The sequence below is a fragment of the Acomys minous genome, assembly GCF_964271855.1.
Source record: "Acomys minous genome assembly, chromosome: 4".
NCBI lineage: Eukaryota > Metazoa > Chordata > Mammalia > Rodentia > Muridae > Acomys > Acomys minous.
This window is the reverse complement of record NC_140486.1, coordinates 72,371,883-72,388,667: the sequence shown is the minus strand read 5'-3', so window position 1 is coordinate 72,388,667 and position 16,785 is coordinate 72,371,883. Positions and strand designations below refer to the sequence as shown.

The following is a 16,785-nucleotide window of genomic DNA, read 5'->3' as shown; positions in this document are numbered from 1 at the left end:
CTGGGTAGATGAAATAACTTGTGGAAAATGTCCAAGGAAAGGGTATTTAATTGCTAGTGGGAGAGTGAAAAAATTGACGTGATGAGATGGGAAGGCCAGTTTTCTCAACACAGAAGGTCAAGAATTCTTTGTAGTTGGAACCCCCCAGTGAGTACTTCTGGGACTGTGACTTGTCTCCTGTCCTGACCAATTAGATTGTAAAACGTATCTATCATTAGCACATGCCATTTTGTATTAGGAAGGGATGACCTAGAGTGCTTAGGGTCGGCTGGGTGCTGCTTCCTAAAGCCTGCTCAGGACTGTAGAGGGATAAGAAAAGCGATCTGGCTCAGAGAGCAGTGTAGTGGTGGAGCCAACACCTAGCACATGAAAGGCCCTGGGTTCCATCCCCAGTACCACTCAAACAAAGGAAGAGCTGAGGAATGGGGCTGCTGTGCGGGGCCTGGGCTGAGGCAGGGGGCTGCTGTGCAGGGCCTGGGCTGAGGCAGGGGGCTGCTGTGCAGGGCCTGGGCTGAGGCAGGGGGCTGCTGTGCAGGGCCTGGGCTGAGGCAGGGGGCTGCTGTGCAGGGCCTGGGCTGAGGCTGGGGGCTGCTGTGCAGGGCCTGGGCTGAGGCAGGGGGCTGCACTGCAGGGCCTGGGCTTTATGATGAGTGAGCTGTGAGCTAGCAAAGGGTACAGACTGAGCCCTTACGGAAAAAAAAAACAACCCGAAAACCAAAATGAAAACAAAACCAACCAACCAACCAACCAAACCAATAACACAAATCACCAAGGAAGAAGTGGGTAAAAAAAGGGAAAGAAAACAACTTCAAATTGTGAATTTTGGACAAACTCCTTGTGATTCTGAGAGTGTGTTTTCCACATGACCAGAATTGTATGAAAAATACAAAATCCTCGGAAGATGATAAGACTGGTCCCAAGAGCAGAGGAGGGGCCAGGAGAGTCGGGAACACCTTCAAAACCTTCCTTGTCTTTCGATAGGAGCACAGGAACTTCGTCCAAAGTGCAGGACTGGGTACTGTGGTGAGAAAGCGTGGTCAGAAAAGTGGGAGAAACCAGCTCAAATACACAAGTGAACACTCTCGTCTTCCGGTTCTCGCCTCCAGAATTCTTCACTTTATTGCCAGTATTTCTGCGAAGCAGACAAAAATATTAGACTGTGTCTCCTGTCTGCCCTCCAGTCCTGTAGTCTCTGTCCTCATGGGTGACGTGGGGTGACGTGGGGCCCACTTCCAGTAAGTCTCTAAGCACAAACATGCAAACTTGCTGCTGGTGTCCGAGCTGCGTCGTTGCCCAGCCACTGGCCTCCTCAGCTTATGAAAAGCCTGTCATCCCAGCACTCAAGAGGCTGAGCCAGGAAGTTCGCCATGAGTTCGAGACCAGCCTGGGCTCCATAGCATGGCCTTGTCTTGAGAAATCAAAAGAAGGAGTTGGCAGCTAAACCCGATGACCTGAGTTTGATCCCTGGAGCCCACATAGTGGAGAGAACAGATTGCAGTGTACTGTTCTGACTTCCACACGCGTGACATGACACCTACACATCCCCCCTGCCCCAAAAGAAAACCTAAGAGAAAAAAATAAAAAAGCAAACGCACACCTTTGTGACAACTATGTTCTGTATCTCACAACACTGTTTGCATGTTTGGACAATGGGCTGATGACCTTCTTATGACAATGGGACTAACGTCTTAGTCGTAATATTATCTTTTGCTCCTTAACCCTGACGCAGACTCTGACGCCTTCTAGAGAGTCACCAAGTATTACCTGGCTGATTCCAGGCTTTGTTGTTAAAAATCAACACGGTAAAAGTGAACTAGAAGCCAGGCAGTGGTAACCCATGCTTTTAATCCCAGTACTCAGGAGGTAGAGACAGGCAGATCTTTGTGAGTTCAAGGCCAGCCAGTCTAGGATAGCCAAGGCTACACAGAAAAAGCCTGTCTCGAAAAAACAAAACAAATGAGAACAAAAGTGAACTAGACTTCCCGGGAATTAGTAAACCTCAGAGGACCTTGGCAGGTGAGAAGGGACAGCAACGGCCTCTGGCCAGTGTGTGCACGTCATGGACTCTGGCTTCTGTTTTCCCCACAGAGGCTCCATAAGAGAAAACGGCAGCACAGGACGACGGAACAATGACAAGGTGATCTTTAGAGATTTGCCCCGCCCCATGCCTGAAGCAGGGCACTCAAAAAATCCCAGCTTCCAGAGGATAAAACTTCTATGATGGTAATCCAGGAAGTAGATTGCCCTTTGAAAAGCAAGGAAGAAACCAATCAACTAAGTATTTATTTCTATTTAATGTGCCTGGGCTTCTGGTTGGAACCAGCTTTGAAGCATTCCTGGCAACTGCTTTTTGAAGTCATTAATCCCAGGGTGAATCTGAATGGCTTGCAGGCTGCTCCTGGCCCTGGAGCCTGGCACGCTGTGTTTACAGCCTGTGTTCTCTCCTGAAGTGCTGCGTGTGGGACTGAAGGCCTCTGGGCAGCAGGGAGAATTCGGGAGCTCAATTTGGAGTCTGCCTTGCAAGCTTCGCCATAAATGAGATCTCTTAAATGAATTGCTTTGGTTTTATTGGATTGGGATGAATTGCCCACCACCAAAGGCCCTGCAGCTAGACATAGACACTTCGACCATGGCTCCAGTCTTCCTCCAGCTCCTGTCCAGAGCTACCTCTTGAGGTACATGGGCTCTGACCTACTCCAGGGTGTCTGGCTCCAACAGTACCTACCTAGCATCATCGTCATCATCGTCGTCGTCTTCGTCATCATCATCATCATCAGCAGCAGCAGCAGCATTGTAATGTTCAAGAAATCATTGTTCTTGAAAGAAAAAGCAGAAATTTCAATTTAGCAAAATTGAAAATAATTCTACATAGTCCTCCCTGTAGGATTGATTATTGCCAGGTGTGGTGTGGCAAATTTGGAATCCCAACACTGGGTAGTGGAGGCAAGTGGCCAGCCTGGGGTATGTGGTGAGTTCTTTCAGGACCAGACTGGGCTACACAGTGAAGTCCTGTCTCAAAAATTCAAAGGTTGAACAAGGTTGGGCCTTCCTGTGCATATTATTATTATTTTATTTTTATTTTGGACTTTTGAGACAGGGTTCCTCTGTGTAGCCCTGACTATTGGACTCACTTTGTACATCAGGCTGGCCTCAGACTCACAGAGATCCACCTACCTCTGCTTCAGAGTGCTGAGATTAAAGGTGTGCGCAACCACACCCAGCTCTAGGAATATTATTTAATAGCCTGTTTTTCAATAACATTTCATCATAGGTCAATAAATAAAAATGGAACACATTTTAAACTGTTTATAGCATTTTATTGTATGACTACATTGAAATATATTTAACAGGTTCTACATGGTGGACATATTGCTTTAGTAGCTGAATCAATGTGTTAGGGCTACTGTGACAAAGTGTGACAGACTGGACGATATACGTGTGTGTGTGCGCGTGCATGGAAGCCAGAGGACAACCTTGGGTGTTAGTCCTTCCCTCTCGCCCTGCTTGAGGCATAGTCTCTTGTTTACTGCTGTGCTGTGTATTCTAGGCTAGAGAGCCATGAGCCTGTAGAGGGTCAGATGCTCCTGTCTGCATGGCCACCTCACTGAAGGATGACTCGAATTATAGGCACTCCTTACGGTGTCTGGCCTTTTTTTTTTAGATTAATGTGTTTGTTCACTTTACATCCCAATCGTAGCCCACTCCCTTCTTTCCTCTCGGTCCCACCCTCCCTTCCTCTCCCTCCTCCCATTCCTCAGAAAAGAGTAATTCCCCCTTCCAACCCTCCTCCCCCAGCTCATCAAGTCACATCAGAACTGAGCACATCCTCTTCCCCTGTGGCCTGGCAAGGTGGCCCAGCCAGGGAGGAGTGATCCAAAGCAGGCAACCATGTCCATGTCAGAGACAACCCTCACTCCCTTAATAGGGGACCCACATGAAGTCTGACCTGTCTGTCAGCTACATCTATGTAGAGGGCCTAGGTTTAGTCTACGAATGGTCCTTGGTTCGTGCTTCAGTCTCCGCAAGCCCCTCTGGGCCTTGGTTGTTGGTTTTGTTGGTCTTCTTGTAGAGCTCCTTGTCACCTCCAGATCCTTCTGTCCTTGCCCCCACTTTTCTATAAAACTTCGTATGCTTTGCCTACTGTTTGGCTGTGAGTGTCAGCATCTGTTTCTATCTGCTGCTGGGTGGAACCTCTCAGAGGAAGCTATGCTAGGCTCCTGTCTGCGAGCATAGCAGAATATCATTAATAGTGTCAGGGCTTGGCTCTCTACCAAGGGGTGGGTCTCAGGCTGGAGCAGTCATTCGTTGGGCATTCTCTCCATATGTGGTCTATCTTTATCCTTGCATATCTTGTAGGCAAGGTAAATTTTGGGTCTAGGTTTTGTGGGTGGGTTGGTGCTTCCTTTCCTCCACTAGGAGTCCTGTCTCCCTGACCCCTGCTAGTAGGAGTCTCTTGGAAAGATCAGAGATACAAGGCACATACCTAAACACAATAAAAGCAATATACACCAAACCTATAGACAGAATCAAATTAAATGGAGAGAAACTTAAAGCAATTCTGCTGAAATCAGGGACAAGACAAGGCTGCCCACTCTCACCGTATCTATTTAATATAGTACTTGAAGTTCTGGCCAGAGCAATATGACAACTAGCAGAGATCAAGGGGACACAAATTGGAAAAGAAGAAGTAAAAGTATCACTATTTGCAGATGATATGATAGTGTACATAAGTGACCCCAAAAATTCTACCAGAGAACTCTTACAGCTGATAAACACCTTCAGCAAACTGGCTGGATACAAGATTAATTTTTTAAAAAACCAATAACCTTCTTGTATATAAATGATAAACAGGCTGAATGTCTGTGTGAGGACGTTGGATGCCCTGTAAATGGAGTTCCAAATGCTGTGAGCCATCACATGGGTGCTAGGAATCAAACCAGGAGCTCTGGAAGAGCAGCCAGTGCTCCCACACTCTCTCTTTTTATAATGCAAGAGGTTTGTTGGGGGAGAGGAGGAGAGCAAAAAGTTTACAGGAGTCGGGACACGAGGGAGAGATGGAGACAGACAGGAAGATAGACAGAGAAAGAACAAGACAGAGAATGAGGGAGAGACAGTGAGAGAGGGAACAAGAGAGGGAAAGCTGGGGTGGCCAGAGGAGCCGGCTAGTAGTCGTCTAGTAGTCGTAACCACTGAGCCATCTGTCCAGTCCCTCTTTTATTATTTTTATTATGTGTATATATCTGGTCTTTGTGTGGGTTTGTGAAAGTGAGTGCATCAAAGAGGCCACATGTGTTGGAGCCCCTAAGCTGGAGTTACAGGTGTTTGTGAGCCACCCAACAAGGCTGCTGGGAATCAAATTTGGGTCATCTGGTCTGCAAGAACAGCTATTGCTCTTAACCCCTCAGCCGTCTCTCCAGCCCTGCTTGTTTCTTTTCTGTTCTCTTTAGGCTTATTTATTTTATTTATTGTGTATGAGTGCTTTATCTGCAGCAGAAGGTATCAGATCTCATTATAGATGGTTGTGAGCCACCATGGGGTTGCTGGGAATTGAACTCAGGTCCTCTGAAAGAGCAGGCAGTGCTCTTAACCACTGAGCCATCTCTCCAGCCCCACTCCCCCAACCCCCGCTTGTTTCTTAATTAGGTTGTTTGTTCTCAAATTATACCATTGGAAAGTTCTTTATATATTTTGGATCCTCTTTTTTTTTTTTTTTTGCATACTATTTGTTTATCTGATCTTTTTTTTGGCAGATATCTTGTCCCAGTCAGAATTTCCCTCGTTATTGTCTTTACATCTTTGAAAGAACACATGTTTTAAATTGTAATGAGTTTCAATCTACAAACTTTATTTTTTTAAAGTGATTTTTAAAATTTTTCTTTTCTTTCTTTTTTTTTTTCTTCATGTCTTACCTATGGTTTTTTTGGTTTTGTTTTTTTCTAACACACAGAGATTTTTCTTTTCTATACTTTCCTTTACAAGTTTTGTAGTTGTAATCTTTAGGTTCAGTTTTGTGATAATTTCAAATTAAAAAAAATTTTTTTTTTTTTGCTTTTTGTTTTTGAGGTAGGGTCTCATTAAGTAGTCCTTGGATTCATTATGTAGACCAGGCTGACCTTGAACTCCTAGAGGTCTGCCTGCCTCTTGCTACCCCGGTGCTGAAATTAAAGGGGAGCACCACCAGGCCTGGCTCAAGTTAAATTTTTGTGTGGTACATTGGTCAAGCCTTGTTTTAGTTTTTTGGCACATGGCTTTTTGACTGTTGTAGCATTGCTTGTTAAACATAACGACACTCACACTGCCTACTTGTTAGTAGGTCAGCAAAGAATGTGGACTATTTCTTCCAGAGTTGTGGGGTTGAGTGACCTAGTGTGTGTGGCAGGGAGAACATACCTCATGGCTGAGTGGTGCCAACTGACGGGAAAGGGGGTGGTCCTACAGAAAGCATTCCAGGGTCCAGGGTTTGGATCATTAAAGATGGTGCCTGAGGCCAGACCAAGTTGAGGCCTCCAGAAGCCAGCATGAGACTCAGGACTGCCATCAGGATGGAGTGTAAACTACTCTGGCATCCTTGGGGTGCACTGTCTTCACAGTCTCGTTTCAGAGGCTCCTACTGGGAGAGGCAGGTGACAGAGAGGGAGGGGACTTTGGTGGGCCTGGGACACACACACTTTTCCTGTCCTCGCTCAGTGGAAACCTGGGCTGTAGACAAGCACAGACACCCCTTCCCTGTCCGTAGACGCACAACACAGATCTTCCCTGTAATTTGCACGAAGATGAGAGCTGGGGGACGCTCAAGGGCACACAGCAAGTTAGTGATCTAAGCTACTCAAACACAAAACCAGAGGACACCCAAACTCACTCCTCTCTTGCCCCTCCAGCCTCAGAGCAGTTCCTGAGGTCTATGGATCACTTTGCAGACACCACATGAACCTGTGTGTGGTTTCTGTTCCACCCTGAAGCCGTTACCTAGGCTTTTGCAATGTCCTCCCAGCTGTCACACCTTCTCTCGGTCTCCTAGAACTAAGCTAATATCTGTACAGCTGCCGCCATGACCTTTCCAGAATACAGTCTCAATAATGTCAAGTTTCCAGCTCCACAGTGGCTCCATGTTGTGTTCCCGATAACAATCAGAGCGCTTGGCTTGGCACCCCATCCCTGTTGGTTAGTGCCTCTTGCCCTTTGTACTTTAGCTCCTGTGTGGCCGGAGACACGGCTCAGCAGCTAAGAGCTTTCTGTGCTCTTACAAAGGAATTGGGTTCCCAGCACACACATGGCAGCTCACAACCTTCCAAACGCCAGTTCCAGTGGATCTGATGCCCTCTTCTGAGCTCTGCAGGCACCAGACACACACATGGTGTACATACATACAAGCAGTCAAGACACTTGATACAGCCAATAAAGTACAACAAAACAAGAAGAGTGAGCCCCTCTTTGCATGAGTGGCAGTCATGTGCACACTGTGCACACACACACCTGAAGCTTTTACCAGACAGCGATGCATCTGTGGTCAGGCTCTGCATGCCGCTTGTTGGCACATCTCACACAGGCCCTGGTGTCAGCGTTGCAGTTACACACTTGATGAATAGTTATTAAATGCCTACTTGTGTGTATCAGACTCTTCACATGTATTAAAATACCGTGTCAGGGCTGCCGAAGCAGCTCAGTTGGCTGAGTGCATGGCTGACATGACGAAGCCCCAGGTTCCATCCCGAGCATTGTATAAACTAGACACCTGCAATCCCAGCATCCAGGAACTAGAGGCAGGAAGGTCAAAAGTTCAAGGTCATTTGGGGCTACATAGTGAGTTAGAGGCTAGCCTGGGCTATATAAGGTCCTGTTGTCCCCCCAAATCTCTGTAATGTTGGGCATAGTGGTGCTTGCCTGTAATTTCAGTTACTAAGAAGGCTGAGGCAGGGGGTTGCCAGAGAACAATTTTTTTTTTCGAGACAGGGTCTCTCTGTGTAGCCTTGGCTGTCCTGGACTTGCTTTGTAGGCCAGGCTAGCCTTGAACTCACAGCAATCCACTTGCCTCTGCCTCCTGAGTGCTGGGATTAAAGGTGTACACCACCACTGCCCAGCCGAATTTAATAGTCTTAAAATAGATTTTGAGCACAAAGATGAACAGAAAGAAAGGCACTTGGGGAGAAAGGAAGTCATGTCAAGAAATGAGTACGGGCTGCTCAGTGGAGAGTCTTGCCTTTATGATTTTAAGTTGAAGATTAAGAATGCCACATTAGCACGTCTTTAATCCCAGCACTCAGGAGGCAGAGGCAGGTGGATCGCTGTGAGTTCGGGGCCAGTCTGGTTTACAAAGAGAGTCCAGGACAGGGTTTACAAAGAGAGTCCAGGACAGTCAGGGTTACACAGAAAAACCCTGGCTTGAAACACCTCCACCCCCTTCCCAAAGAGTGCCACATTAGGCTGGATGCAAAATTAACTTTAAAAAAAAATCAGTAGCTCTCCTGTATATAAGTGACAAATGGGCTGAGAAAGAAATTAGGGAAACAACACCCATGCGTAATGTAAAGTATCTTGGCATCACTCTAAGCAAGCAAGTGAAAGGCCTGTATGACAAGAGCTTCAAGTCTCTGAAAAAGAAATTGAAGATATCAGAAGATGGAAAGATCTCCCATGTTCATGGATGGGTAGGATGAACATGGTAAAAATGGCCATCTTACCAAAAGTAATCTACAAATTCAATGCAATTCCCATCAAAATACCCACACAATTCTCTACAGATCTTGAAAGAACAATTCTCAACTTAATATGGGGGGTGGGGAACCAGAATAGCTAAAAACAAACAAAACAAAACAAAACAAAACAATCCTGTACAATGAAGAACGTCTGGAGGTGTCTTGGTTCCTGATCTCAAGCTGTACTACAGAGCAGCAGTAATAAAAACTGCATGGTGCTGACATAGAAACAGACTGGTGGAATCTAGTTAAAGACTCAGAAATAAACTCATACACCTACAGACACTTGATGCTTGACAAAGGTGTCAAAACCATACAATGGAAAAAAGATAGCATCTTCAACAAATGGTGCTGGTCTAACTGGATACCTACATGTAGAAAAGTGCAAATAGATCCATATTCATCATCTTTTACAAAACTCAAGTCCAAGTGGATCAAGGACCTTAACATAAGACCAGAGACACTAAATCTATTAGAAGAGAAAGTGGACTCATTGAACTCATTGACACAGGAGACAACTTCCTGAACAGAACACTAACAGCTTCAGGTTCTAAGATCAACAATTCATAAATGGGGCCTCATGAAACTGAAAAGCTTCTGTAAGGTAAAGGACACTGTCATTAAAAAAAAAAGGGGGACAGCCTTCAGACTGGGAAAAGATTTTCACCAACCCTACATCTGATAGCGGGCTAATATCCAATATATATATATATATATTTTTTTTAATTTTTAATTTTTGGTTTTTTGAGACAAGGTCTCTCTGTGTAGCCTTAACTGTCCTGGACTCACTTTGTAGACCAGGCTGGCCTCGAACTCACAGCAATCCACCTGCCTCTGTCTCCTGAGTGCTGAGATTAAAGACATGTGCAAAGTATATATTTTTTTAAACTCAAGAAATTAATACCAACAAATCAAATAATCCAATTAAAATATGGGGTACAGAGCTAAACAGAGAATTCTCAACAGAGGAATCAGGAATGGCTGAGAAGCTCTTAAAGAAATGCTCGACATCATTAGTCATCAGGGAAATGCAAATCCAAATGACACCAAGATCGCAACTTATACCCATCAAAATTGCTAACATCAAAACTCAAGTGATAACATATGCTGATGAGGATGTGGTGAAGAGAACACTTTTCCATTGCTGGTGGGAGAGCAAACTTGTACAACCACTTTGGAAATCAATCTGGAGGTTTCTCAGAAAGTTGGGAATAGCTGTGCGTGGTAGTGCACGCCTTTAATCCCAGCACTCGGTAGGCAGAGGCAGGTGAATCACTGTGAGTTCAAGACTATCCAGGTCTACAAAACTAGTCCAGGACAGTAACGCTACACAGAGAAACCCTGACTCAAAACAAAACAAAACAAAACACACAATAGAATGTTACTCAGCTATTAAAAGCAAAGAAATAATGAAATTTGCAGGCAAATGTATGAAACTAGAAAAGATCATCCTGAATGAGGTAACCCAGACCCAGAAAGACACAGATGGTATGTACTCAAATAATTGGATATTAGCCATATAGTACAAGATAACCAGACTAGAACTCACAGACACAAAGAAGCTAAGTAACTAGGAGGGCCCAAGGGAGGATGCATGAATCCCAGTGAGAGGGGGAAATAGAACAGACAGAGGACGTGTTGAAGAGAAGGAAGAGGCTGGGAGAGGAGTGCTGAGGGAAGGGAGTGTGGGGTCAGATTTGGGGGGCGGGGGTAAAGAGGACAGAGGGCTTGCAGAGAGAAGAGAAATCGTGGTCCGGGTCATCCCTGAGACAGGCTGGAGATCCACGGCAGGATGGCTCCTGGGAGGCTATGGGGTGACTCTAGCTGAAATCCCTACTGGTGATGGCCATGGTGACTGAAGAGGCCACCCTCTAACCAGACAGGACTCCTAGGAGAGGGAGGAGAGCACCAACCCACACACAATGGCTTTGACCCAACATTTACCCTGCCTATAAGATGTGCAGGGATAAAGAAAGAACAGAGATTGAGGGAAGGTCCCACTAATGCCTTGCCACACCATTCGTGAGAGCCAACCCCTGACACTATTAATGACATTCTACTATGCTTACAGACAGGAGCCTAGCATAGCTGCCCTCTGAGAGGCCCCACCCAGCAATGGATGGAAACATTTGGCGGAGCACAGAGAGCCTTGTGGAAGAGTGGGAGGAAGGATAGAAAGACCTGGAGGGAACGAGAGCTCCACAAGAAGACCGACAGAGCCAACTAGCCTACGCCCAGGGGACCTTGCAGAGACTGAAACACCAACCAAGGACCGTGCATGGACTGGACCTAGACCCCCTACACATATGCACCTGATGGGCAACTTGGTCTTCATGTGGGTCCCTTAGTAAGGGGAGGGGGAGCTGTCTCTGACAAGGACTTTCTTGCATGTTTTTCCATCACTTCCTCCTGGCGGGGTTGACTTGCCAAGCCACCATGGTAGAGGATGTGCTCAGTCCTTATGTGACTTGATGGGCTAGGATGGGTAGGTGTAGGGGGGTTCCCCTTTTCTGAGGGCTAGGGGAGGGGGGATATGGGGAAGAAGGAGGGAAGGTGGGATCTGGAGGAGAAGAGGGAGGGGGCTATGATAGGGATGTAAAGAGAATAAATAAATAAATAAATGAATTTTAAAAAAAGAATGCCGTATTATAGGAGATACGACAGGCTGACTCTTTGATAGTTGCTTTGCAAAATGAAAAGAGCAACTCTGCATTGTCCTAGGTGCACAGTCAGATAACTCTGCATTGTCCTAGGCGCACAGTCGGGCTTCACACTCAGGGCTCCTGCTGCTTCTGGTGAAACTGTGATGCTTGAGGGATCATCCATACTGCTATGGGGGAGAGAAAAGAGGCAGGTGATGACACAAAATCTGCCCAAGGCCGGGGAGATGGCTCGTGGTTAAGAGCGCTGGCTGCTCTTTCAGAGAACCTGAGTGGGGAATTACAACCATCTGTAACTCCAATTCTAAGGGACCCAACACCCTCTTCTGTCCTTTTGGGCACCAGGCACATAGACATACACACTGAAAATTAAATCTGCCACCAGCCAGAAGTGGCGGTGTCTGGTGGTAACCCAGAACTTCTGAAGCTGAGGCCAGGGTATTGGGAATTCAAGGTCATCCTTGGCTACAGAGCAAGTCGAAGGCAAGTCTGAACTACATGAAACCAGGTCTCAACGAACAGCACCAGCAGTAACAACAAAGCCAAACAAACAATAACAAACAAACAAATAAACCAAAAACAAACAAACAAACACCCCCCCCAAACAGGGCCTCAAAACTGCCAGGAACTCTAGATTCAGGAGGATATGGCATCTGCCCTCCTGGGGTACCTGCACTCATGTGCACATACCCCCCCATAGATATAATATAAAAAATAATAAATCTCTAGAAAATGAATAAGGTCTCATAGCAAGACAACACCTAATATTGTCACCCGGCCTCCATGTGAATGCACACGTAGTTATATATATTTGCACACACACACACAGCACAGCACACACACACACACACACACACACACACACACACACTCACAGTTCTTTGTTGGATCACTTCTTTCCAACATCCTTAGGAACATTTGTCTGAACAGCATGCCAGGGAGGCCAGACTCATGCCTTTCCCTCCTTGTATCTGTGCTCCAGACTCTGGGGACATACTGAGTTGCTGAGGGTACCATGGCCACTGTCACATGTCCTAGCTTTTCGCTCTGCTCAGCCTAAAGCTAGAGATTGGCTCTGCCCAGACTTTGTGGATTTCATATTTGTCTTCACTGTGCCTCTGTCTGCCTGAGTGCATCTCTGTGTGTACATGTGAGTGTGTTTGCCTCTGTGTGTGTGCCTGTGTGCGTGTGTCTGAATGTGTCTACCTGTGTGTGCCTGAGTATGTCTTCCTATGTGTGTGTGACTGTCTCTATGTGTGTATGTGTGTGTGTGTGTGTGCATGTGAGTGTGTCTGCCTATGTGTGTGTGCCTGAGTATTTCTGCCTGTGTGTGTGTGTGTGTGTGTGTGTGTGTGTGTGTGTGTGTGTGTGAATGTGTCTATCTGTGTGACTGAGTATGTCTGCCTGTGTATCTGTCTGAGGAAGTCTTCCTGTGTGTGTGTGTGTGAATGTATCCATCTGTGTGTGTGTATCTGAATGTGTCCATCTGTGTGTGTGTGTGTATCTGAATGTGTCCATCTGTGTGTGTGTGTGTGTATCTAAATGTGTCCATCTGTATGTGTGTGTGTGTATCTGAATGTGTCCATCTGTGTGTGTGTGTGTGTGTGTGTATCTGAATGTGTCCATCTGTGTGTGTGTGTGTATATCTGAATGTGTCCATCTGTGTGTGTGTGTATCTGAATGTGTCCATCTGTGTGTGTGTGTGTGTGTGTATCTGAATGTGTCCATCTGTGTGTGTGTGTGTGTGTGTGTATATCTGAATGTGTCCATCTGTGTGTGTGTGTATCTGAATGTGTCCATCTGTGTGTGTGTGTGTGTGTGTGTGTGGGTGTGTGCTTGAATGTCTCTTTGATCTTGTTCAACTCTCTTCTGTACATGGAATCATCTCAACTCTCCCAAAAATTAGGTAGGGGGATCTGGAGTTTGAAGCCAGCCTGTGCTACGCAGTAAGGCCCTGTCTCATTAAACAGAACAAAGAATTCAGTAATTCTGATATCCGTCATTTAGACCACATTATTATGAATGCATCTGTTTATTTCATGGTGGGCCCTCCCCAAGTCCCAGGTTATATTTTCTTAATGCCCCCCTCTTTCCTCCTTCCTTCCTTCCATTTCCCCTTCCTCTTTTCCTCCATTTCCCTTTCCACTTTCCCTTTATTCCCCCTTCCTCCTTCGCTTTATTTTCTCCTTCCTTCCCTCCACTTCCCCTTCCTCTTTCCCTCCATTTCCCCTTCCTCCTTCCCTCCATTTCCCCTTCCTCTTTCCCTCCATTTCCCCTTCCTCCTTCCCTCCATTTCCCCTTCCTCCTTCCCTCCATTTCCCCTTCCTTCTTCCCTCCATTTCCCCTTCCTCTTTCCCTCCATTTCCCCTTCCTCCTTCCCTCCATTTCCCCTTCCTTCTTCCCTCCATTTCCCCCTTCCTCCTTCCCTCCATTTCCCCCTTCCTCTTTCCCTCCATTTCCCTTCCTTCTTCCCTCCATTTCCCCCTTCCTCTTTCCCTCCATTTCCCCTTACTTCTTCCCTCCATTTCCCCTTCCTTCTTCCCTCCATTTCCCCTTCCTTCTTCCCTCCATTTCCCCTTCCTTCTTCCCTCCATTTCCCCTTCCTCTTTCCCTCCATTTCCCCTTCCTCCTTCCCTTCATTTCCCCTTCCTCCTTCCCTCCATTTCCCCTTCCTTCTTCCCTCCATTTCCCCTTCCTCCTTCCCTCCATTTCCCCTTCCTTCTTCCCTCTATTCCCCCTTCCTCATTCCCTCCATTTCCCCTTCCTCCTTCCCTCCATTTCCCCTTCCTCCTTCCCTCCATTTCCCTCTTCCTCCTTCCCTCCATTTCCCCTTCCTCCTTCCCTCTATTTCCCCCTTCCTCCTTCCCTCCATTTCCCTCTTCCTCCTTCCCTCCATTTCCCCTTCCTCCTTCCCTCCATTTCCCCTTCCTCCTTCCCTCTATTTCCCCCTTCCTCCTTCCCTCCATTTCCCTCTTCCTCCTTCCCTCCATTTCCCCTTCCTCCTTCCCTCCATTTCCCCTTTCTCCTTCCCTCCATTTCCCCTTCCTTCTTCCCTCTATTTCCCCCTTCCTCCTTCCCTCTATTTCCCCCTTTCTCCTTCCCTCCATTTCCCTCTTCCTCCTTCCCTCCATTTCCCCTTCCTCCTTCCCTCCATTTCCCCTTCCTTCTTCCCTCTATTTCCCCCTTCCTCCTTCCCTCCATTTCCCCTTCCTCCTTCCCTCTATTTCCCCCTTCCTCCTTCCCTCCATTTCCCTCTTCCTCCTTCCCTCCATTTCCCCTTCCTCCTTCCCTCCATTTCCCTCTTCCTCCTTCCCTCCATTTCCCCTTCCTCCTTCCCTCTGTTTCCCTCTTCCTCCTTCCCTCCATTTCCCCTTCCTCCTTCCCTCTGTTTCCCCCTTCCTCCTTCCCTTCATTTCCCCCTTCCTCCTTCCCTCCATTTCCCTCTTCCTCCTTCCCTCCATTTCCCCTTCCTCCTTCCCTCTATTTCCCCCTTCCTCCTTCCCTCCATTTCCCCCTTCCTCCTTCCCTCCATTTCCCCCTTCCTCCTTCCCTCCATTTCCCTTTCCTTCTTCCCTCTATTTCCCCCTTCCTCCTTCCCTCCATTTCCCCTTCCTCCTTCCCTCCATTTCCCCTTCCTCCTTCCCTCTATTTCCCCCTTCCTCCTTCCCTCCATTTCCCTCTTCCTCCTTCCCTCCATTTCCCCTTCCTCCTTCCCTCTGTTTCCCCCTTCCTCCTTCCCTCCATTTCCCCCTTCCTCCTTCCCTCCATTTCCCCCTTCCTCCTTCCCTCCGTTTCCCTCTTCCTCCTTCCCTCTGTTTCCCCCTTCCTCCTTCCCTCCATTTCCCCCTTCCTCCTTCCCTCCATTTCCCCTTCCTCCTTCCCTCTGTTTCCCCCTTCCTCCTTCCCTCCATTTCCCCCTTCCTCCTTCCCTCCATTTCCCCTTCCTCCTTCCCTCTGTTTCCCCCTTCCTCCTAAGACAGGAGCTCACTCTGCTGTAGACCATGCTGGCCTCCAACTCACACCAATCCCTTGCATCAGGCTCTTGAACTGTGCAAGCTGTAGATGTGTCTCTAGGCTAGTCACTGGAGTTTCATTTTCTTGATAGAATAGGTGCTTCTCATCCTGGCACATGCTTGGCACAGAATATGCTTTGATCAATATCAAAATTCCTGAGGGAGCCGGGTGGTGGTGGCGGCAGCAGCGGCGGCGCATGCCTTTAATCCCAGCATGCGGGAGGCAGAGGCAGGTAGATCGCTGTGAGTTCAAGGCCAGCCTGGTCTACAAAGCAAGTCCTGGACAGCCAAGGCTACACAGAGAGACCCTGTCTAGAAAAACAAACAAACAAACAAACAAACAAAACCAAATAAAATTCCTGAGGGCAGCAAGGGGAGCTTCATACTTTCTTATTCTACCCCCGACCCCCAAGTCAAAAACCAAAACCAAACCAAACAAGCCAAACCAAACCTCTTCCATGAAGCTAACAAAGCTGTCTCCAGTCTGGGCGGAAACCATCTTGTGTCCCCTCCACTTAAGCTGCAGCCTACCATGCCTGAACTGACCTGCTCCAGCCCAGGATGTCTCCTTACTAGAACGCTGACCGTGCCTGCTGCCGATGGGAGTGTCACGGTTCCGCTGCCGGAAAACGTCATTGCTTTCATGCGAAAGCCTCGGCAGACCCCTTGAGCTCTGTCGACTAAATCGATTACTCACCCCCACCACCCACCCGGCTTCTAACTTTCTCTGATTTGTTTCTGCCTACTTCCTATGCTCTTTGCCTGAAGGAAATTTCTAAAGGCCAGAAATAGTGGTTTTGTGTGTTGGCAAGTGAATTCCCAACATGCTGCTGCGGCTGGGCATGGCAACGCTACTGAGGGCGGTGCTGGGGGCACTGACACCACTAAACGTATTTTGATTGATTTCTTGAGCTGGTCATTCGGTCTTTGACAAACATTAGCTTCCTGTCTATAGAGGAAGTTGAATTTGATTATTACATCTCTGCTCCAGTTGCACCAAACTCCAGTAATCGCTGCCCCACGCCTCCGAGGCCTGTGACGGACAATAGCTGCCCGAGAACAGGTTCCACAGCCTTCGGCTCACCTTGAGCAGTGGCCAGACTCTGAAGTTTGGGAACACGCACACAGAAAATGTACTTGCTTGTGGTATTTGCTCAGCCTTGGCCTTCCTGAAGTGTGTGTCTGTTGGTGAGAACTGGGCCTTACAAAGTCAACAGAGGGCTCCTGGCGGCTTCTCCAGGACCCTGGGCTGCCAGCCGCGCGTTGGATGCAGATCCAGGACGTCCTGTCTTTTAAGGCAGCAGTTTCCAGACTAGGAGTTCTGGCCTGGCCTCTCCAGCTTCAAACCTGTGCTCAGATGTGGTGTGGAACCAAATGGTGCCCCTTGAAGGAAGAGGTTTATCCATCTATCCGGCTAAG

The 16,785-nt window shown here is 47.4% G+C and overlaps 1 long non-coding RNA gene across 2 annotated transcripts; it reads right to left on the bottom strand.

The window, feature by feature from the left end:
- Positions 1 to 813: 813 nt before the first annotated feature.
- Positions 814 to 15,987, bottom strand: LOC311596150. Of its 2 annotated transcripts, none has more exons than XR_014778734.1 (3): positions 15,913 to 15,987; positions 2,726 to 2,816; positions 814 to 1,132 (listed from the first exon to the last, which is right to left on the bottom strand). It is a non-coding gene; the product is annotated as an uncharacterized lncRNA (long non-coding RNA). The 2 variants fall into 2 exon arrangements; XR_014778735.1 differs by having other exon boundaries at positions 15,952 to 15,976.
- Between the last annotated feature and the right edge of the window lie 798 nt (positions 15,988 to 16,785).